The sequence below is a fragment of the Aulostomus chinensis genome, chromosome 14 (assembly GCF_037954235.1).
Source record: "Aulostomus chinensis isolate RoL2024-O1b breed Wild chromosome 14, RoL_Achi_v1.0, whole genome shotgun sequence".
NCBI lineage: Eukaryota > Metazoa > Chordata > Actinopteri > Syngnathiformes > Aulostomidae > Aulostomus > Aulostomus chinensis.
The window spans coordinates 24,022,661-24,045,228 of NC_141333.1; positions in this window are offsets into that span (position 1 = coordinate 24,022,661).

A 22,568-nucleotide genomic window follows, 5' to 3' on the forward strand; every position below is an offset into this window, starting at 1 on the left:
CCCGGGACCTCTAGAAATCCAGGCTACCGGTGTCCCTGCTAATCTACGCTAATCAGCTAGCAGTGGTGCTTCATATTTAGACTTCTTCTCATTCAGATCTCGGCAAGAATGCCAACGAGCACATTTTCTCTGATTTTTCTGTTCAACATTAGAAATCTACAATTTAACATGTGACTGTGTGTGTTCTTATCTGGTATTATAATCACCTTTACCTGCCGTATCGCAGCGGCGCTCGCTGACTGGCTCGTATCTTCTATAAAATATTTGAACATTATGAAATTTTTGACACATCTGCACTGCAGGTGAAGTCATGGATGGGTGTGTGTGTGTGTGTGTGTGTGTGTGTGTGTGTGTGTGTGTGTGTGTGTGTGTGTGTGTGTGGCTTTAGCAGTACTTCGAAAAAAAAAAGCATAGGATTTAGCGAAGAACGTGAATTTCATTCTTTAGTGTTGATACAGGACAGTTACACCAACACAGACACCATGAAACACTGGCCTGTGTGTAACTGAACACCAAAGAACTGAATGAGAACCGCCACATATTCATCATGTGTAGAACATCCATCACTGACAGTGTGCTGATCAGGAGCACAGGAGCCACTAGGACGAATCCTCCCGACAGGCAGCTGTTGAACACAATTCCCCTTTAAACACAATTTCCAAAACACATTTCCACGATGTTTACACTTTCCATATTTCCCATTGCTTCAACTGTACAATCATGACATTCCATGTGTGAGAACATAGCCTTTTGTATAGCTTTGATCAGCAAGTTTTCAATAGCCAGATAAATACTGTATTTCCTCAAATAAATGCAAAATATTAACAGGAACTTTACGCTGGCTCCCAATTATTGGCAAAAATGGTGAGAAGCCTTTTTTTGAGAAAATACAGTCTGAGATGTTTCCCCCAGCTCACCTTAGCACGGATGACATCACTGCTTGTACTCGGCATCCAGCAGCAATAACAGATATGACACGGCTATGCAATTTGTAATGGTTAATGGCATCGACACTTTATAAGAAATTTTATGAATAAGGAAATATTTTACTTGTACAGATTCAGGCATAAGTGTCCTTATAGTACTCCTGTAATCCCAACTACGCTGTTGGTACGGTGGGACTTTGTGTGTGTGTGTGTGTGTGTGCGCGCGCGCGCGCGTGCGTGCGTGTGCGCGCTCTGTGTCAGTATTGACTTTGCCGGTGACACTCCTCTTTTATATTTAGTCTGTGTTTGGTTTTGATGGGTGAAGAAGGGACTGTGAGAGTTTCCCAGAAACATTATTATTATTATTATTATTATTATTGTTATTATTATTTGTTCCATCCAAGAGTCAGAAACTGTTGGTTTGACTGTTAATGTTTGTGATTCGATAGTTACACGCAGCAGTTAGTTCGTCTTTTCATGGTCAAGAGGAACTACAACAACTATGTAGTTTACGCATGAATCTTTGCCAGTTTATCAGAAATCTGTAGTCCCTGACGTGGTATGTCTCTGGATGAGGGTGATGCAGAGCCAGTAATTCCAGTCATCTGTGACATTATCATTTATTATCATTGTCATTTAAGACACAATCACCTACCATGTAGCATTTCAGCAAGTTGAGTACGATTCAGAGCGACTCCCCCGGCTGCTCTCAGCTTAGCTCCGCCCACAGCATCGTTCTGAAACAAAGAAATAATTTTTGTGTACTTGTTTTTTTAAACCCTGTGAGATTGACCTGTTCTGTGTACAGAGGTCCAAGCTTGCTAACACATCAGCGTGAACACCTGTGACTGCTGGGTCTGGATCAGAACCGTCTTCATCCCCTTGGAGGTGTTAGCACTCCTCACCACGGTCCATCACAGGACAGGTGCGGCTAGCTCCAGATCAGCCAGTAGCATCTTTAATTTGACACATCCATGTTTCAGAGAGCTGCCCGGCAAAATATGTAGAATTCAAATAGTGTCACAGTGTCAAGACCTGAATTCATGATTAACACCAGTAAATACACTGGTACATGCTGGTTTCCAGCTGACAGAAGTGGTCTGGGGGTGGGGTTACACTCCTGTCTAAGAGTTAGCCTGTGTGGCTAAATCTAGCACAGTTACATGACGGACTCATGCGCTTCTGTTCATTAAAAAACATGCACACATTTTTATATAATGCACCTTCCAAAATTTGAGTTGTTTTTCAAAAGCTTCCATTTCTTTTTGTTCTTTTTGCCTTTCAAGCAATAAATCCTCCAAGTGGAAGAAAAGTGAAAACTAGCTCATCTGAAATCAAGTCCTCGTTCCTCTGAACTGCTACTTATCAGGTGATTCTTCTGAGTAGAAATGAGACAAACTTGGTACAATTATGAGTCCAGAACACAGCAGAATTTCTGCCACTTTACTGTTTTCCTCAGGCCCTGAAGGAAAGGCTTTCAGTGCCATTTGGATAACAGGAATCTTTTTTTTTATTATTTTTTAATGTGTCAATGATAAGGTGTAGCTACTGTTACAGCAGAGGATCAGTGTTCATCTTTGTGATACACTGTGCTAATAAGACCATGAATCAATAATCAGTGAGCAGACCTACAAAAGAATCAAGATCAATGTCCCTTTGATCTGATCTGAGATGTTTGATATTGGGCGACACACCTACACACACATCATCGCTGGGAGCTGCACACATCCAACGTAGATCTCTGCTGAAGATCGTTTCAGATCTGAGAGGATCTGAATGTTGCCTGAGCAGACAATGATGGTGGAAGCAGCACAAGTGCTGCGGGTCTGACGGGGCTGGCGAACACGCCTGGGGCCAGCGGAGGCTTCCTCTCCAGAAGGTTAGACAACCTAAACTCCATGTCCTCAGGAAGTGTTTCCATCAATATTTGGAGTTCAAATTAAAGACGCTCGGTTCATCGGTCACATAGAGAAACCCAAAGTCTTTTACAGTTGAGTTAAAATCAAAATCCACCACCACAAAACTCACGATGGAGAGTGAGTTTACAGCCATGCTCGAGAAGGTTGTGAAACACAACTTAAGGTGTCAGGAAAAACACTCCAATCTGTGTTTCCCCCTCAGTACAGAGGGTGTGTGTTCTCCTTTAATGCCCCTTCACTTCCCTCATCATGTCCATTCCGACACCGGCTGGGACTCGTCATACATGGTGTCCCCTGTGCTGCCAGGCTTCAGCTAGCACAGATGCTAACGAGCGCCACGCCTACAGTCTCACGTTGGCTGTTAACGGTGGATTCAGGGCCGTTGTAGCCGCTCGCCTCATTAACAGGCTCCCTCACCCAAGATCCCTAACTGACGAGGCAACCAGGGACTCCGTTCCAAAATACGAATCCTGCTGAGACCGTTGATGACGAGCAGGGAGCCAAAGTAGCACCAGAAGCACGTCATTCAGTAGCGTGGCGACATTCACTGTGTAGTCAGGTGCCAACGATGGACAGCTGAACGAGTGCTGAAGAAGTGACAAAGTGTGACACAGTCGTGAGCAGCAGATGTTCGGACAACCGTCGACGTAGAACAGTTGCAGAGTTGAAAGTAACCCAGCAACGCGATGATGCTCGGTTAACGTAGACAGGACGTGGAATAGAGTTTGTAGGAGAAGTTTGTGCTGCACGGTTCTGAACAGAGATCTCGTTGAGATGATCTGACTGATCCTGTGATTGCAGGATGAGTTGAGATATTAGAGGGAACCTCAATGTCCTCATCGTTATTCTCATCTTCAGCGAGAAACTCATTAGGATGATGTGTGTGGTGGTGGGATTTTTGTGCATTTGCACACTGTCGTCAAAGGTGAGATGATACTGCAGCAGCAGGACGTTCCAGCGACGGGCAGATTTTGACTCACTCGCTGGAGCATTTTAGCCTCTTTCAGCTCAGTGTTTTGGTGTTAATGACCTGAAACGTTTGACAAACCTACTGAGCTCCCGTGAGCCCCTGTATGATAAACAGCTACACAGGGTTAGCAACCGCTAACTCTCCCTGCGACACAGTCATGCTTTCTAGATGAGTTATGCTAAATCGCATCATCCCAACACCATAGAAATACAATTATAAATTTGAAATTATTTTTTAAAAAAAGATCAGTAAAGAAATGTAATAAGAGGAATTTTAGTTTCAAATATGGTCTGATGGGCTAATTAGCACACGTTTTCTGCGAAGTGCACTCTGATCCCTCCGCGGTGGGATGGTGGTTCTATTTAATGCCATTATTAACCGCTTATGTGTTTAACCGGACGTCACACAGCCCTGTGGGAACATATCGGACATGGACGGTATGGAAAGGCTTGGTGCTACAGTCCAAGTCTGGACTGAAGTGATTGGTAGTTGCGTGTTTTAGGGTTGTCTACTGTCTTTGTTCCTCTGATGTGTGTAAAAGTGCCTTTGACTCACTCGACTGTTGCCGTGTGTGACGTACTTGGCTGTGCCTCTCTCCCAGCTTTGTTTACTTGTCTCGACCAAGGTAAATAAAGAGGAAGGCTTTGTTTGGGCTGACCATGAATGCGCGCAGCAGACGTTTCCATCAGTACTGTGCTCCAGGCTTCAGCCGTGGAGTCTTCAATTGAGAGCTTGACCTTGTGACGTCAAAGCATCTCATCTGTTCTTGATCTCTGGAAAGAGCATGTTGTCTTGTGTTTTCCCTTCAATAAAAGCTTTGCAACAGTATCAAGTCTCCTTTCTTTTGCAGTATTCTGATGGATTATATGAGGAGATATTAAAAATCCCCTCTCTGATTCCAGCCCAGCTCTCTCTCCCTTTCTCTCTCTCTCTCTCTGCTAGCGCTGGTTAACATTTGCCCTTTGTCTCCTGGCCCGTCAGATTGCTCAGGTAATGAGCTCTTTCTCTCCGTCTTCTCCGCATGCTTCACTGGAACCTCCAGGTGACCTCCTGTGCAGCGTACCTGCAGATGAAAGAGCTTTATTTCCAACCGGTCTAACCCAGAGCTACTTCACTCACTTCAATAGTCATTTAAATGCCCTCCAGTGGCCACAAATGCCCCTTGCTTACACACTTGTGATTCAATCCCTGCTGCGAGTCCCTGACTGCTCCTTAGATGAATTGGAATCATTCGGTTAATAGAAATGCAACACTCACAATCGTCTTTTCAGCCTCCACCTGGGACAACTTCTTAATTACTCTGAGATGCAGCAGTGATCAGGAAATGTACTCAACTCCAGTCTGGAGTCTGCTTACTGCTGATGGAGTTGTTAGAATAATTTAGAGACCTCCTGAAAGTCTTTCTTTTTTTTTTTCCTGTCTGTCGCCTTTCTAAGACCCGCTTGATTTAATCCTTTCCATTTGTCATCTTTACTTGTGCGCTGCAGATCAGCAGTAAGTCACTGAGCATTTAATTTCCTTCCTGCAGATTGCTAAATTGAATCAGCAATCTTGAAATGTGATCTCAGTGGACAAAAGCCGAGAGTGTTTCCTGTCAGCCAGACGGCTTCTTCAAGTCACAGACGCGCCGAGGATGAGGAGACGATTCTCAGCCAGCCGGCCTGATGTTTACACTAATCAGTCCTTCCATCATGGCCTGCCTCCACGCTGCTCAGCCTCTGACTTGCACTGGAGACTCATTGCTTTTTGTCTGCTAGTAAACTGAGGATTTTGGCGAGGTGAAGATTTCCTCGTAATATTTTCCTAAATTTGCTGGAAGTAGAGCTGCATGTGTGTGAGGGGAGGGGAGGAGAGGAGACCCCTCCAGCGGTTTCGCCGAGCACTTGCTGTACTGCACATAAATCTGTTGTTTACAAACAAATTGATGAGTGATGGACCCTCCAGCCAACATGATGTACCCTCCAATTTCTTCCTCTGCATAAAATTCCAGCATTACGTCTCTGGGGGCTTGCTTCGGCATTTTTTAATGTCTTCTTCTAATACGCAGAATTATGGACTGAATTATTTACCAGGAAGCAGAGACGAGCGCAAGGGGACAAAATGGGCCACTATCATGCATAATCTCGCGCACTGCAATTTAAATGAAGCTGTCATATGGTCAGATTTACATAACATTGCAATGTGGGCCGACATCGCAGCGCTCTGAGCTTAATGTTATTAGCTTTAAAGTGAATTCCCACTGTGCATTTGCATCAAGAGCATTGATTTTGTGTGTCCTTGAGTTGGCTAAAGGCAGTGATGTAATCACTGAGTCAGTGTTGCCTCAGTAAAACTTAGATTGTTCAGAGACTCCAATCCAGGCAGCGCCGTACGAGACCTTTATCAGAGCCTTTTCTTGCGCTACAGGCAGCTGTGAGCAGCGAAGGACCCACCGAGTTCCATAATGTTCAGGGGTCATTATGTCTGGCGAGGTTGTCTGATTCAGCTGCTGAGAGGAGAAACTGCAGTTAAGAGAGAAAACAACCCCATCCATCCATCTTCTACCTCTTATTCTGTTAAGGGTCGTGGGGTGGGGGGTGGAGCCTATCCCAGCAGCCTTCAGGTTAGAGGCGGGGTTCACCCTGGACAGGTCACCAGTCCATGGCAGGGCCAACACATAGAGACAGACAACCATTGGCTCTCCCAGCCACGCCTACGGTCAATTTAGAGCCCAGAAAGACCCCGTGCTGCAGCCGGGGCTCCACCCACAACCTTCTTGCGGGGGGGCCACAGTGCTGACCACAGTGCTGACCACTGCACCACCGTGCTGCCTGAGAAAATAACCAGTGAAATAATTCAGAAGTTTTAATTTTACAGTGTATGTGATTAGCAAGTTTGACCTCTAAACTGACTCTGGCCGGTGGAGGTGGAGGCCAAGTTTAAAGAGGCTTTACTCTCCTTCTTTCCTTTCAAATTGACAAACTGCAAAACAGATGGACGTAAACGCACCTGAGGCTTGTTAAGGCTTCAGCCCGAACCCAGGTTTTTTTTGTACCCGCATGAATTCTGGACAACCGAAAACCACCAGGAACCTGATACAGACCCCGAGGGTGTTTAAAACTGTTGTGTGTCTCAGTCTGGTTGCTCATTTCAGCGCGTGGTTGGTGACATGTGGACACACCAAGTCTTACAGCAGAGAGATGTCTGATGAACTGGGTTTGTCTGCTGTCTGAACGAGACCTGAGAGACACGCGCAGCATCGTCGTCTCACAGCCTTGAGCTCAGGCAGAACACATTTGTTCTTTTGGGTTCTAGAAACATCTACATGTGGTGCCCACTCGGCGTGTAAAAACTCCTCAGTGCAAAAATATTCATCCCCTCTAACTCTGCTGTTGAATGTGTGGGCTGTGAACTAGAAATGCAAACAAAATCAAATTTCCAGGCTCTTTCTCCACTGTGATAATAAAGTTTTTACTGCGGTGGGAACTTCATGCATCCTGAACTTTGAAACCTATAGAAACACACAGAGTTCAGCAACAGCTTGCATAATTACTGCAGTTGTTTTCAGGGAAAAATCTCTTTCCAGCTATAGAATTTGCCGGTGTTGAGTTGGTGCGTCAGATGATGTAGTCAGGAGCTGCGTGAACGTTGTCATCGTCGCGTGGTCGGTGATGAGACCGCACCAGAATCAAAGAAGCTTCAGACAAGATCCGGAAGTGAAGGGGAAACACAGCTTCTGACTCAGAGAGAGAATGAGGGAGACTCCTCCATGGTGCCTGACAGACGTGAATGAGTGAACAAATGAATGAATGAATGCTCGTCAGTGTAATGCGGCGCGTCTGCCTGCGGTGTGAACGTTTGATTTACTTTAGTTCAAATGTTCCAGCGGCAAGCGGACGCGCTGCATCAGACTGACAAGCATTCATTCATTCATTTGTTCACTCATTCACGTCTGTCAGGCACCATGGAGGAATGAGTGAATGAATGAATGCCCGTCAATTTAATGCGGCGCGTCTGCCTGCAGTGTGAACGTCTGATTCACTTGTTCAACCGGTGCAAAAGTAGCATGTCCCTGTGTTAATGCTAATTAATTAGCATCAGTTGTTCATGAAATAACACAAAAACGACTTCTCCTCATTGGACACGAGATTAAATTGATGTTTAATGGTTGTGTGTTGTTTAACAAGTTTCAACATGTCATCATGTCATGTTTGCGTCCTCTCTCTCTCTCTCTCTCTCTCTCTCTCTCTCTCTCTCACACACACACACACACACACACACACACACACACACACACACACACACACACACAGGATGAGCCTATGTAACAGTGGTATTGGTGCTGGTCTCTGAGCGACGGTTCTTCACATCCAGCTTCACATCCCAGCTGACTGATGCTGTTTGCTTTGACTCCTCAGGCAGCTAAAAACTGCTGGCTGCACCCACAGAGACCAAACATTCACAAGCAGTTTGATAAAAGGCCTTTATTAGCTACACAGCTGTTATTTTATTAGTGCGGTTACGTCACTGGGGACCAACGGAGTGCAGACTGACCCACCGGCGAGTCCGTAGGACCGGTGCTGGGGATCCTAGCGGTCCACACGTGTCACACCATCAGACACGCCCCTGACGTCACCTTACATCCATGGGAATAGCCTGACAGCGTCACCAGGCCTTGATTGACAGGTGCAAGTCTCAAAGTACATTATTGCTGCATTTTTGTGTTACGCAGCTTAAGCTGGTTCAGAACAACGCTGTTTAACTCTAGTAATTTGATTTAACTCCCCACTGAGCAAACACAGCACAGCTCGGGTGCAGACACGGGCTCCTCGTGGGCGGCCATCTGCCTCGACCGGTTGGGCTCAAAGAGAGAGAGACAGATAGACGTCATCTACGTCATGGGACCAAGAGAGGCGGTGGGCGGAGCCTCTGGGGGTTAGTCTCAGTTCCGTCCTGCATCAGAAAAGACAAGCCAAAACCCAAAATGTAGTCTAACTTGCTCATTTGTTGATAAACGTTTGAAACCCATGTCTCATCAGTGTTGTGGGATACTTTGGGTCAACCGCTACTGACCATAAATCCCTAACATGTCAGAACTGTGTCGTCAGGAAGTGTGGAAGCTGCTCCACACGTGGCGTCTCCTCGTAGCTCGTGTTGCTGTGTTATTGTGACTCAAACGTTATCCTGGAGAAGGCGTTTCACTCAACAGCTCTGAGGTTCAGAAGGACAGAGGCTTGATAGTAGCCGTGTGACGTTTACTCTTATGAAATATCACACACTTGAAGGGTGTGTGTGAGACTACAGCTGTTGGCCTTTGCCTCCCACCCCCTCCCCCTCCCCACCCCATCACACTCACCCTCACCCAGCTTGCCACACTCTGTCAGGATCCCAGTGAACTCCCCCAGTCCAGCTCAACTGCGGCTGATTGATATGCAACGCTGGAGAAACGTCGGGATCCTGATAAATCCACAGACTTTACTGACTTAGCGTAGGTGCGTCTCTGCAGCTCCACTGAAAGGTAAAGCAGTTCTCATGATTTAAGGCGCTCTTTGAGCTGTCACCTCTTGACCTGAGGGTAAGAGGCAGAGAGTCGTCCGTGGATTTAATGCCAAATCTCTGTTTGAATGTGAACTTTCATTCTCACACTAAAGCAGGCCGAGTGATTAAGCCAACAGACAGATGGGAATGCTAGGAGAGTGAGAGCAAAACGAAAACCACTCTCTTGTTTCCTTGACAGTTGGTGGGATTGTTGAGTGCTACCACTTATTCCTGAACCACTGCAAATGATATTTTATTGAGGAGAGAGCCGAGTGTTTCCATTAGAATGAGAAGGCTATTTATTCTAGTAAACAAGTACAGGCTGGATCATCACGCGAGAAAGAAGAAAAACCGAGGGGGAGATTCTGGTCCTGAGTCATTTTCTCATATTTGTCTCAGCATTTGAAGTAACAGCGGAGAAGTTTTACTCCGTGGAGCCATTTTCTTCAGGCCGGTTGGTTCAATGCATGTCATCAAACTGCCAACCTCAGCCTGTTGAGTTTAGCTGGCTAGATAACGTTAGGCAACATTTTACACCTCCGATTTCTTCGAGTACGACTCAAACATCTGGTGAGATCGGTTAAAGGTCAGAGGTCAAGGTCCTTGTGACTACAAAAATAACATTTCTTGCCATAACTTCAGAATTCATGTTTATGATGAACACGTGATAGCATGAAAAGCGGTGATTTCATTTCATACCCCAAAGTTCAGAGGCCAACTCCAGCTTTACATCATAGTGTTCTCAAAACGGCGTAGGACGACACTCGTATTCGCCGTCCCCTCAGTGGCACCTTTGGTCTGGTTGTTTCTCCGTGAATGTGAACTGCTACTGGACCAGCTGACGGAGGCTAATCAGCCGATTCTTTCACTGGCTGCATTTTTACTTCAAGTGTTTATCCAGTAAACACGTCACATGGACTTCTGGTACGTTTGTCTCTTCTTCATGAAAACAGTTTACGATCCCCAGGCGTCCATGAAATACAGAAACACACTGTACATGTTACTCAACCATTACAAACTCCTGCGCTGGGTAAGTGTGCACGTGGAAATGTAGCGCACGCGCGCGTGTGTGATGTAAGCATATTAGCACTGCTGTCAAACGTGTGAACTTTGTGATAGCAGCTCTTTACAGAGCGAAGGAGACCAGCAGGTCCCGGCTCACTGATCTCATTTTAGTGACAAGCGGCTCCTCTGGGTTGGGCTCAGCCGTATCTGGGTCGCCGTCATCTGGAACGCCACGCACCTTCTCCACGGACCGGATACTTGATCAGAACCCTTGTCTCCCCGGCACAGACAATCGGGAGGATCTCATTTGACTTCTGTTTGGTGTGAAATTACAAATCCAGGAGAGTCAAATGTGCTCAGACAGACGTCCAAATCATCAAATCAGAGCTTCTTGCTGTTGATTCCTCTGCAGAAATAAACATGTCATTTCTCACAACTGCTATTTCTGAAAATTCAACGTGTGAAATTTGAAATAAACCCTTCATCATATCACTCAGGTGATGTGGCTTCCTGATTTTTGCTTGTTTGTTTGTTTCCCCCCCAAAAAAGAATTATTCTGGCTCCTACACACACTTTCCTCAGGCAAAAAATGGAGTACTGCGTGTACCTGTACTCCGAGATGAACTCATTAGGGTGGTCAATGTTATAGTACATAGTTTAGTATAATAAGCAGTAGAAATATTCTTTAGAATGCAGTGTGTTCAGGACATGTATTTAGTGATGGAAAATAACTTCACAATCAGGTGGAAACTCTCGGTGACTTTGAGTGTGCGTTTGAGCTGCTTGAGGCACACACACACGCACACACACACACACACACTAAAAAATATCTGTGGTCATGTAGATTTTAAACAATTAGTAAAGAGGTAAAGTTTGGTATCTATAATTGTGTCCTTGTTTTTATGCAAGTAATTTCAAATAGAAATGCTTGGCATAAAATCAACTTAATTTTTTTTTAATTCAAAGTCAAACATTCTCTTAATGTCAGTCTCAAATAATCTCATGAAATTAGATGGTTTTTAATTTGGAAGCACTTCCTGTTGCTGAACGAAACTCCTCTGCTCTAGAAAGATGGCGGTGTGTCTCTTTTCCATGTCGCTCAAGGAGCACAATCCTTTCCAAACTACCCATACAATTATTAGTTCTGAACACAGTAAAATATTATATATTCATTCCTCTGGGTTTTTAATCTCTAGTGTAAATCTGGGCTCTCCTCTCTGACCCCAGCTCTTGTATTTTAATGTCCCTTTAGTCCAACATGTCGCCTCACGTTCATAAGACAACACGAATTCGCTGTGTGAGCTGTTCAAACGTGCGTTTAGCATTGAAATGAAAGGTAAAATATATATAAAGATAAATGTGAACGTAGCCGGCGACCTCCACCGCGGCGTGTGGAGGGAGGTTGTTACCGAGAATGAACAAGTGCCCTGGACTCCAACTGGATCCATCTATTGTTTCCAGTGATTTAACCACGTGACCTTCCACCACGGCGAATGCTTACATCAATGAATGATTGAAGGATTCTGATGAGTGTGCAGCCTTTGAAATACCAGCGACACCGGAGTCTGTGTGTACTGCAGTATTGAAATCAGAGGGTGGAGGGGGGAGAGAGAGACAGGCGCTGTACCCATGTGGCCTGGATAACTTACATTACTAGAAAAAAAGAAGGAAAGAATACTTAGTTTTTAATCCCAGGACTGAGAATTATTTGATCACACATAATAAGTCCAGCCACAAATGCTATTAAAACTTAAAACCCGGATCCTTTGGACCTAGAACAAAGGCAGTGGAAACATCAGTGATAAATAATTCAGACCAAACTTGTCGCCCCTCCCTCCCCCAGCACAGTTTTGCTCAGAAACTCATCCAACTCCACCTCCTTGGCTGGATTTACCAGAGAAGAGATTTCAGATGCCTGAACTTCTGCACCTCTCTGCTGTCATAAAGTTCACATGCCGTTCTCAGAGCTCTCTTTCTATGCTCGACTGCTGCTTGTTGGCCTTACGTGAGGCTCCTATTGACTGGTGACAACACGCTTTCACTTTGTCTCACTGACACACACCAGGACTCCAGGGATCGACTGCCGGGAATCTGCTACAAGCATTCATTATCCTAAGTAGTTCTCATGTTCTCGACACCTACTGGATGAAATTAGATTCGATACAAATGTTGATAGTAAAAAAAAATTAAAATAAAATTGCCGTGCCCCCCGACAAATTTCAAATTTGACTCGTACTTTGGTTTTACAACCTTCAGCCTCAGCGGTACTTGATGTTTAGTGCTAATTAGCCAACGTTAACATGAGTTTTGGGCTCCATTGTCAAAAGATATAATGCCATTAAAACTTAAAACCCTTTGGAACAAAGGCAGTGGAAACAGCGGTGATGTAATACCATGATTTTGCTCTCTACTTCCTGCCAACAGTCATAAGTTAGAACAATCATTAGGCTTCTTTTCCGTTACACCCCACATAATTGGTAATTGCATCCTTTATTCAGCTGAGGCTTCAGTTTTCTGCAGCACATGAATTCTTAGACATTCCATGCTGGAGAACAAACACACCAGGCCCCGGCGTGCTGGGGGCCCACGCAGGGCTCGTCCACGCCGGGGTGTCTCCTCACCTTCAGCCAGGTGGAAAATGTCACAGTCCCTTTTGGGCTACGTTGAAATGCAATTCTGAACTTCAGTTTGGATCTTGGTAGTTTGATCTTTGCCTTAATTTCCACTGAGCAGGTCTGTTTGTCCCCAATGATTCGTTCGTACCGCTAATTCCTCTTTTATTTTGAAAATGACTTACCTCCTGTGTCTCTTCTTGCCTACTTCCTCTTTGTCTCCCCCCCCCCCCCTTTTTTATGTGCTCACCTGTATTTCTTGTCCAATCAGCGTCTTCTCACTCCTCATCTTCTCCCGCCTGTCTCCTGTTGTGTCGGGGGGGTTTACCCCAGCAGCTGTTGTACGTGACCACACAATGTTTGTAAAAAAAAATTCAAAATTAATGTTTGGATTCAAAATGACTAGAAGGTTGACAACAAAACTAGGGTTAAACTAGTTGTTATTACCCGGGGGAAGATACGCTGCGTGTTAACGTCGCTGGTTAACACAATTAACTAAGAAGACGAAACATTAACATGTTGTCGTTTTCCTTATGAGCCTGTTTGTCTAGAAGCTGCCAGCGCGGCGGCGGGCGGTGTTGGTGGGAGTCTTTTGCTGCTTTTGGCCAGCAGCAGAATCTTTTCTCTTAATTAATCCCACATGCAAATTGCAACCTTTGCTCAATTAGCAGCAACCGCGCGATGACTTGATCCATCTATGAATGTGGGGTTCCAGCACATTGATGCTTTGACTCGGCTCTTGCCTCGTCTTACATCTTTCCTGGCTTCACTCAGGCTGAGGTCTCTGGCTTATCAAACGCTCCTGAGTGATTTCGACTCCCTGTGTTTTGTTCAGGATCAACCAGCTGTGATTAAGGGGATTTGGGGGGGATTTGGTGGATTACCACTCCAACGTTTGTGTGTAAACAGCTGAGTGTCACAGGTTGTGTGTACTATCATGACTGAGTCCATTGACTATACAGAGTGGATTAAGTGAAAAGGCACCAACGCCATCCTGCAACCGCAGAAGCAGCTACAGTTAAACTGAAAATACGAATTTTATGCTTTTTTGTCAAGGGCCCTCTTTTACTAGAGAAGCAGAAACAATATTTTGCATGTAAAGTCAAAAGTGCTGTGGCCTCACAGCAAGAAGGTTCCAGGTTTGAGCCCTGGCTGGACGGGATCTTTCTGTGTGAGTCTCCATGTTCTCCCTGTTCCTGTGTGGGTTCTCTCTGGTACTCCAGCTTCCTCCACAGTCCAAAGACATCAAGAGGGGACGAGGCTGATTGATACTCTAAATTGACCGTAGGTGTGACTGTGAGTGTGAATGGTTGTTTGTCTCTCTATGTGTTGGCCCTGCTATGGACTGGCGACCTGTCCAGGGTGAATCCCGCCTCTCGCCCGTTGATGCTGGGATAGGCTCCACCCCCCGCAACCCTTACTAGTAAGGAATAAGCGGAAGACGACGACGAACTTGTGTCAGTGAAAAAAATCTTGTCCTTCAAAACTTAAAAAAAAAAAGAAAAAAAAGAAGAAGATTCCAGGAGGAACAAAAAAGCAGTTTTAACATCATGGAACAAATGTCTTTTTAATTTTGGAGTGACGCGTGACGCCACACCATCAGTCGCGGGCCAGTCCGTCACAGTAAATACTAAAAACAGCAAAAGGCTCTTGGTGGGTCCAGCAGCAACCCTCCTCATCCTCTCTTAGTCGGCCATGATTAAAGAATCAGGCATTCGGCTTTGTTGGCCGTAGTTTTGAGGGGCTGTTTCCAATCCCTGCACCCAGTCAGGGAGGCGGTTCTGCCTCTCGCAACATTTTGAATCGTTATTTTCGAGAAAAGTGTATTTGATAACTTTTGACAGACCAATGCTAACATTTCCCATCCACTCCTATCCATTGCGCTAAGCTAACTAGCAGCCAAATAATCTCCAAATAAATTAAATTGAAATAAAAATTAATCTCCATCCTAATTTTTCCTGTCAAAACCAGAATCTGGTCCTGATAAGTTCTGTCCACTGCTGCTGGCCCCCGTCCAGTGGAGACAATTCACCCACCAGCCAGGAGACAGAGGTTAACGCCACCAACACCTGTGTAACACTCATGGAATCATTTCTAATTCAAACGGACGGGAAGAAATGTGTCCAGTCGCTGGTGTCTGTTTGTATTTCAGCTAAAGAGTGGGACAGATTCTGGCAGCATCAGTGTGTCCGTGAGTGTTTTAGTTAAATTACCTGAAAATGGGCCATGTGAAATATTCAGACCACTTGTCAGCAAAATACTGTGGCAACCTGACACTCTCGAAGCTGCAACGCTGCTGTTTTAAAATCTAAAGCTGCTTCGTGTTGTTCCCTATCAGAAATCCATCTGAGAGTGTCAAGGAAAGTTTACTCTCTTCCTCTAACGTCGACGCATCCGTTCCACCGGGCAACCCTGTGGCGCTCGCTCTCACACAGGTGCGCGCGTCACGGAGACATGGATGACTTTCATTTGATTACGCTCTTTCTAAATATGACCGCTCTGATCCATCGTCACAGCGCCTCTGAGGGTCCGCTCAAGAATGCTGATGGAAACTCTCCTGCTATTTCACAAAGGATGTTCTTTCTGCGGTCGGGAGCAGTGGTCAGTGCATCTGGTGTGCATTTAAAAAGTCCATAATTTGGGGATCTTAAGTCAAGTTCTGAGCATCAGTTGAGACAACAACCATTTGACATCAGACATTGTTCTGCCGTGAGTCAGGCGAGCATCTGAGCTGATGTTTAAACTGAGTTGCAATCTACAGATTTCCCCCATGCACGACATTAACAACGTTACTCGTCATTTTTATTCGCTTCCTTTATCCTCTGCTAAAGGTCGACGTTAATGCCTTCCACTGGCTTTTTCTGCAACCGTCTCCTAGCAACATTTCTTTCTTTAACTGTCCTTTTCAAGGTAAATTACAGTGAAAAGGGTGCCAGCTGATATGTGTCCAACTGTTCTTGGAGTTAAAGACATCTTCCACATGTTAGTGTGCGGCGTGTGAAGTGGATAGGAAGTGTTTAATAAACTGACATCTGTGGCTCAGATTCGTAGTCTGACTCTGCACTGATCCCATCTGTCTGTCCGTCCGCCCGCCCCAGGTCTCCCTCCACGTCTCGAGCTTCTCAGGCTTCACTGAACGCCTGTAAAGGATCACACGATAAAACTGAACATTATTTTACGACGTTAGCATCCAGTTTTAGTTCTGAACGATTGTTTTTTTTTTTTTGCAAGATAACTTTCGAAACTTCAAAGCTTTTTTTTTTTTTTTTTGACCTCCAATGTTATATGATCAGTTTCCACTTTGATCGACTTTTGAAGTTGTAATTTTGGAATTATGTGATGAATACTCTTTTTGAAGTGCCAAGAACCCAGAGAGTGTATTGTACCTCCAGACAGACCCATACATCATAAAACTGGTACTTTGAGACAAGGAACTGCCAAATTCAGCAGGTTCTCATTCTTGGCAACCTGCACATGTGCTGTCCGTGCAGTACAAGGTCGACTTCTCTTCCCACCTTCTTCGTCTGGTTAAAGTTGTAGTCATGTGTGTGTGTGATTGGAAGCCTTCCCTGACCACCCCATCTTAAACTTTAATAAGCTCGTTTGAGAATAACCATTACTTTTTGTGTTTTTAGCATTAGCCTTGTCAGCGCTCACTGGCCACGCGTGTTTCACATGCTCTCCATCTCCCTGGTAAATGATTCAGAACTACATGATCAAGGTCGTTTTGAAGAGCTCATTTGCGGTTCAGGCATTGTAGACGGCGCACTCTCCTGCTCCTCTCCTGCTCCTGGCACGCTCCCATTCTCACAATATCTGCCAGCAGAAACCTAATTTACGGATTAACCTCGGATTTATATCTTGGAATGTGGCACCTTCCGAGGGAAAGTGTGAGCAATACCCCGCTTGCATTTGAAGAAATCATTAACAATTAAGAGCAGGCGTAAGGGAAGACTCAAAATGGTTGCAGAGCAGCACGGAAGCAGCAACACCAGCTGAAATAATAATGTGTTTTCCTGTGTAGCTGTCAGCTCTCTAATCTCGTATCCTTTGAGTGGCAAAGACTTGACATGGGATTCCAACAACGCGGCTAATGTTCTGCTCCCGCTCTCAGAAACATTAATGGGAAAATCCGTCCGAACACAGATTTCACATGTACTATTCCTGTGTTACGGAAAAACCTCCTATTGTATCCATAGACCAGGGACTTCTCTCACTGTGATAACAACTTGTGGATACTAAGCGTGAACCGTGAGCTGAGCGCTCGCTGTTCTGTGTTACTGACGGCATTCTTTAACTTACAGTATCGTCTTTGGGGAAGGAGGTGAGGAAAAAATATCTCAGGATGAGCAAACCAACTGACATCTCTTTTAGATGATTTGAAATGCACTGTGGAAGCTTAAAGACTCCAGGTTAAAAGGTTAGCGGCATCCACTCCATCCAGCCTGTGCTCCACTGCTCAGCGCTCACCTCGCTCATGTTTTATACATGCTGCCCTTCACACTGTGTCTTCATCTTGTATGTTCCCCAGGCATACATCAAAAAACTGGCGAGATCTATGTTTTGTTTCAGTCAAATGTTTTCCTCCAGGAACGAGTTTGGGCAGCTTGATGTACAAGGATAGAGGGAGGAGGAAAGCGTGGTCCTTGAGTACGGTTGGTGATGTTTCTGCTGGCCTGAGGCGAGGTTGCTGAGGCGATGGATTCACTCTTCTCGGAGTCACAAACAGACCCTGAGAGGGGCAGAGACTCCCAAACGTCATGCGCAACATCATTTACGGCATAATCTTAAAAACCTGTTGAATTATTGCATCCTCCAGAACCCAACAACATCGGGGACGCGGGGACTGTGACTCGCCCTCTCTTTCTTTGTACGAGGACCGACATTTAAAGCGGAGCTTTAGGAACACCTCTGTGGACCGCACCTGATCGGACAGGCAAGCAAAAGGACTGCTGTCTGGAGTTGACCCTTGACCTGCAGTCTATTCACCTGGACACGCTGCAGTTAGAGTCATGATGTCAGAGCAAACGGAGCGACAAACGAGAGGTACGCTCGGAGAACGTAGACCTCCGCAAAGGCAAGCATCCCACTCTGGTGACATGCTAATGGATTTTTGTTTTGTTTTTTCATAACGGTTTATGTCATATTTCCCGAATTCCAAATGTCCCAGAATACCTGTCATTTTAAAGTAAAATCTTAAAAAAATAAAAGATTACAATTTTCAAGGGCATGGCTCGGAGGAAGAGTGGCCGTCTAACAACCAAAGGGTCGCTGGTTCAATCCTCACCATGTTGAGGTACCCTTGAGCCCCTAATTGCTCCTGATGGCCCTGTGACGGACTGGCGACCCGTCCGGGGTGAATCCCCCCACCCGGACCCTTAACAGATACGCGGCATAGAAAACAGATGAATGGATGGGTTGAAATTTTCCTACATATCTGCTCTCATTTTCAATGGTCCATCATCTTCAAATTGTTCCTGTTGAATAACCCTCCCGGCCAAGGTTCCGATGCAGCTAAATCTAGGGAGACATACAGGCTGATACATATTCAGCCGTCTTGTTTCAGTATCAGTCTTCATCCTTATGCATTGACACAGCAACATTCACCCTCTGTACTCAACTCCACATACCCTTCAAAGGAACCCGAGACGGCTGTGAGGCAACAGCTCTAACCACTTAGCCACCATGCTGTTTTCTGTTTTGAAGCTTTGTGTTTGCCTTAAGCGTTTTTCCGAGTTGGCTATTCAGAGTTGACGCTGCTGGAGAGCGAGGTGCACAGCAACTTCGTGTTTCATTGGGACGCTAATTTTTGCTAACAAGAAACCGGTGTGATGGTTTCTATGACAGCATTTCAGACAGCGTGTTCCGCCTCTTTCTCTCTCCACACGGACCTCAACTGCATGAAAAGTGCACCGAGGCGTGATAGGTCAAAATTATTTGGACCGTAAATGCTTAGTGACCCAAAATCCTGTCCCTAGCCTACAGATATGTGCATTTATGTGTAGATATCCTCTGATAGATACGACTTCTCTCTGCAGGATGAAGGAGCCTGAGCTTTGGCTTTTCAGATCAGGGAGGTTATGTCCACTATTTTGCACAGTCAACATCCACGCACACAGTTGTGCTCATTGCCAAACCTCCAAATTCTTGCTTCTCGACTATCTGACTGTCGGTGTCCGTCAGGAGTCGCTAATGTGTGTCAAGGAATGCCGCCGTAATCTCGTTTTCAGTAGAAAATGAACAATATTTCCAGTTTATAACATTCCGAATGCATTTGAGCCGTTTAAGATATGATTTGCATCTACAACACTGTTCACAATGGAATGCTTTCATATCTTAGCCAACCTCAAAATTATATATTACAATTTGGCTGTTGTTTTTGGCCAAGTGTGCATGCACTTCCAAAACCATCAGCCCCCAGGCCAGGATCCCAGCGGAGATAAGGGATGAAGAATAGATGGCATTCAAAGCTCTCAAGCCTCACGCACATGTTTTTATTTTTACCTCCAGACTTCTTGGGAGCCATCTGTTCAAACATTTAAAGAATACCTTGCGCTCACCAGCCAGAGAGGGTAGAGAAGCTGGACCAGCAAATATTGTGGGCGTGCTGTCGAGTAAACGCAGCTCCCAAGGCAGAGCGGCAGAAAGGTTGGAGCTGGGAGACGGCCGGATTAATCTGACGCTGTGAGGGAGATCAACTCTGGTTGTGATATTGCTTGAGTGTGTGTGTGTGTGTGTGTGTGTGTGTGTGTGTGTGTGTGTGTGTGTGTGTGTGTGTGTGCGTGTAAACATTTTTTTTTGTGTATTTTTAGTTGACCAGCTGGATTCAGTTTGGTCTGATGGAGGAATTGATCAACTTCCTGCTGCTTTCACCGCTAAAGCCTCTCAGACAGCAGTTTCTTCTTGGCATTGTGTCTCTGAACCATCCATGACATTTAAACAGTGTTGGGAAGATTCAGCAAGAGAGACGGTGACTGGACTGCTGATACACACACACACACACACACACACACACACACACACACACACACACAATCCCTTTTCTGCAGTCATATTCATATTCCCTTGACATTCCACTCTGAATTCCTGACCACTTCATGTGTTCTGAACAATAGGCCGGAGACGTTTGGCAACGTAGAGCTGGAGCGCCACCATCGTTATCTGAGGTATTCAGACATGAGCTTATATCACTGAAGTTAATTTTCTGAAGAATGTTATCAGGGTTCAACCTCTTGTCTCTATTTTCCGTCCTGTCTTTCCGCTCATAATTGGCTTTCTTAAGAAAGTGGCAGTTTTTACAAAAAAAGGCAAATTTTGACACCCAGTACCTCCCTCAAGACTTCTCCGCCATGTTCTGAGAAAGCCTCTGAAAAGATCCCGACAAGCCATTACTTTCACTTACCCTGTTTATTTCTATTTACAGCCGTTAATACTATTATTCCCAGTCGTGACCTATTTAAGCAGTTCATGCTACGAGCCTTTGGCATTCAGCGACTCTACAAAGTTACCACATTGATGGATTTGTGAAAGGAGGTTGTGTTTTTTAGTGCGAGCGTAGGTGGAGGTTCAGAGGCCCCTTGTTTGTCTTCATTTAACTGATTTTCTGTTGCCATAGGAGCAGGCTTCTTTTTTCTCCCATGAAAGTGCAGCACTTCAGAGCGCACTGTCTGGGGTTCACATCTACGAGAAGGTGTCAAGGGAGTTGTCCAGGATTTTACTTATCATCACTTCCATTAGATGACTTGCAGCTCATTTTAGAGAAAATCTTAACTTCAGAACGTCTTTCTGATTTTGCAGCCATTCATCCCTCTTGTGGAGCTGCTAATGTCGTCATAGCAACATCTAGAATTTCAATTAAATGTGAATGGTTTGTTGGCCTTCTTCTGCTCACGCCTTGATTTCCACCCTCACATCCGTATCGACTCCACCTTTCTTCCACAAGTCTACAAGTTCATTTGGCAGACACTTTTGTCCAAAGCGACATACGACTCAAGCAAGAGTTTAGACTGGAGGGTTTGAACCTTTGAGAGCGACAAAGCGCTCCAGTTTGATTGGCCTCAGGTGCTGCCATCTAGTGGCGGAAGAAAAGCCAAGTTTTTTTTGTTTGTTTGTTTGTTTTCTTAATATAATTTAACCACAACTGACCAGCAAATATTCAACATCAACAACATCTTTCAACATTCAACACTTTCAACAGTCAACACTGTCAGTGCTAAGTTCTCACTCAGAGCTGGGTCTTCACCCTTCTGACTCCGACCCCCCCCCCCCCCCCCCCCCCCGGGGACAAAGAGGAGAGGGCTCCGATTTAATTGTCCAGGTGTTCCCTGAACCGTTGAGTCTTCAAATGTCTCTTAAAAGTAGAGAGGGACTCCACGGATCGTATGAAGTTGGGTAGCTCATTCCACCAAGAGCCTGTCTTGGCTCAAATATGGGCCTGAATCTTTCAACCAACTCTTACTGTACGACTTTTATCAATATTTTCTCCGTTTATTCATTAATTCAAATCAATTATCTTGACTGTTCCACTACTTTTAGCTCACGGCGATCGCTATGATTATTTTTCTCTGTTGATAACTATGGCCTCTGTTTGCATTATTCTCAGCTAGAGATGTATTCCTGTAGGTGGTGAACTGTTTTCACCGTTGAACCGAGGGTTTCAGCCAGTATTCCATGAGTTGGTCCGCTGATTTCTTTTGGGAAATGTTTCGACGGTTGCTACATCAGTTGTTGCCTGACTGTTTCAGATATTTAGCTAACCGTATAAATCACAACAGTTTCAGCCGATCCAGCTGTTTATCCATTCATTTTTTAAACCCGCACTGTTAACTAGTGCTTCCTGTGCTGTGGGCCTATTGTTAGCCAACTATTTAATTTACATACACGTTCACCAAACTTTTTTTTTTTTTTAGCTAATAAACCCGTTTGTCAGGCTGCACGGTGGTGCAGTGGTCAGCAGTCCCCTCACAGCAAGAAGGTTCCAGGTTCCAGTCCTGGCTCCAGCACAGGATCTTTCTGGGTGAGTCTCCATGTTCTCCCTGTTCCTGCTGGGTTCTCTCTGGTACTCCAGCTTCCTCCACAGTCCAAAGACATCAAGAGAGGACGAGGCTGATTGATACTCTAAATTGACCGTAGGTGTGGCTGTGAGTGTGAATGGTTGTCTGTCTCTCTATGTTGGCCCTATGATGGACTGGTGACCTGTCCAGGGTGAACCCTGCCTCTCACCCGTTGACGCCCCCCCACAACCCTTAATGTAGGAATAAGCGGAAGATGACGATGGATGGATGGAAACCCATTTGTCCATGAGTTATCTGTTAATTATTTCAACTGTTGCTACCTTCGGACATGTGGCTAACTCTATACACCATTTATCCAACCAATTCCACCAAACATTTTTTTTTCTTTTAGCCTGCGTATTTGCCAGTTTATCAGGTGCATTTTTTTGATAGTAACTTTGATTGTTTGTGCTTTTGGTTGTGGTTTCAAAAACATTAACACAGACAGCTGTGAGTCAAGCTAGCTCAGAGCAGAGCTAGCTTGCTGGCAACTCTACATATGAGGGCATTTATTTTGTATAAACTTGTAGCTTACTTATTCTAAAGGACTGGCAGTAATTTGATGT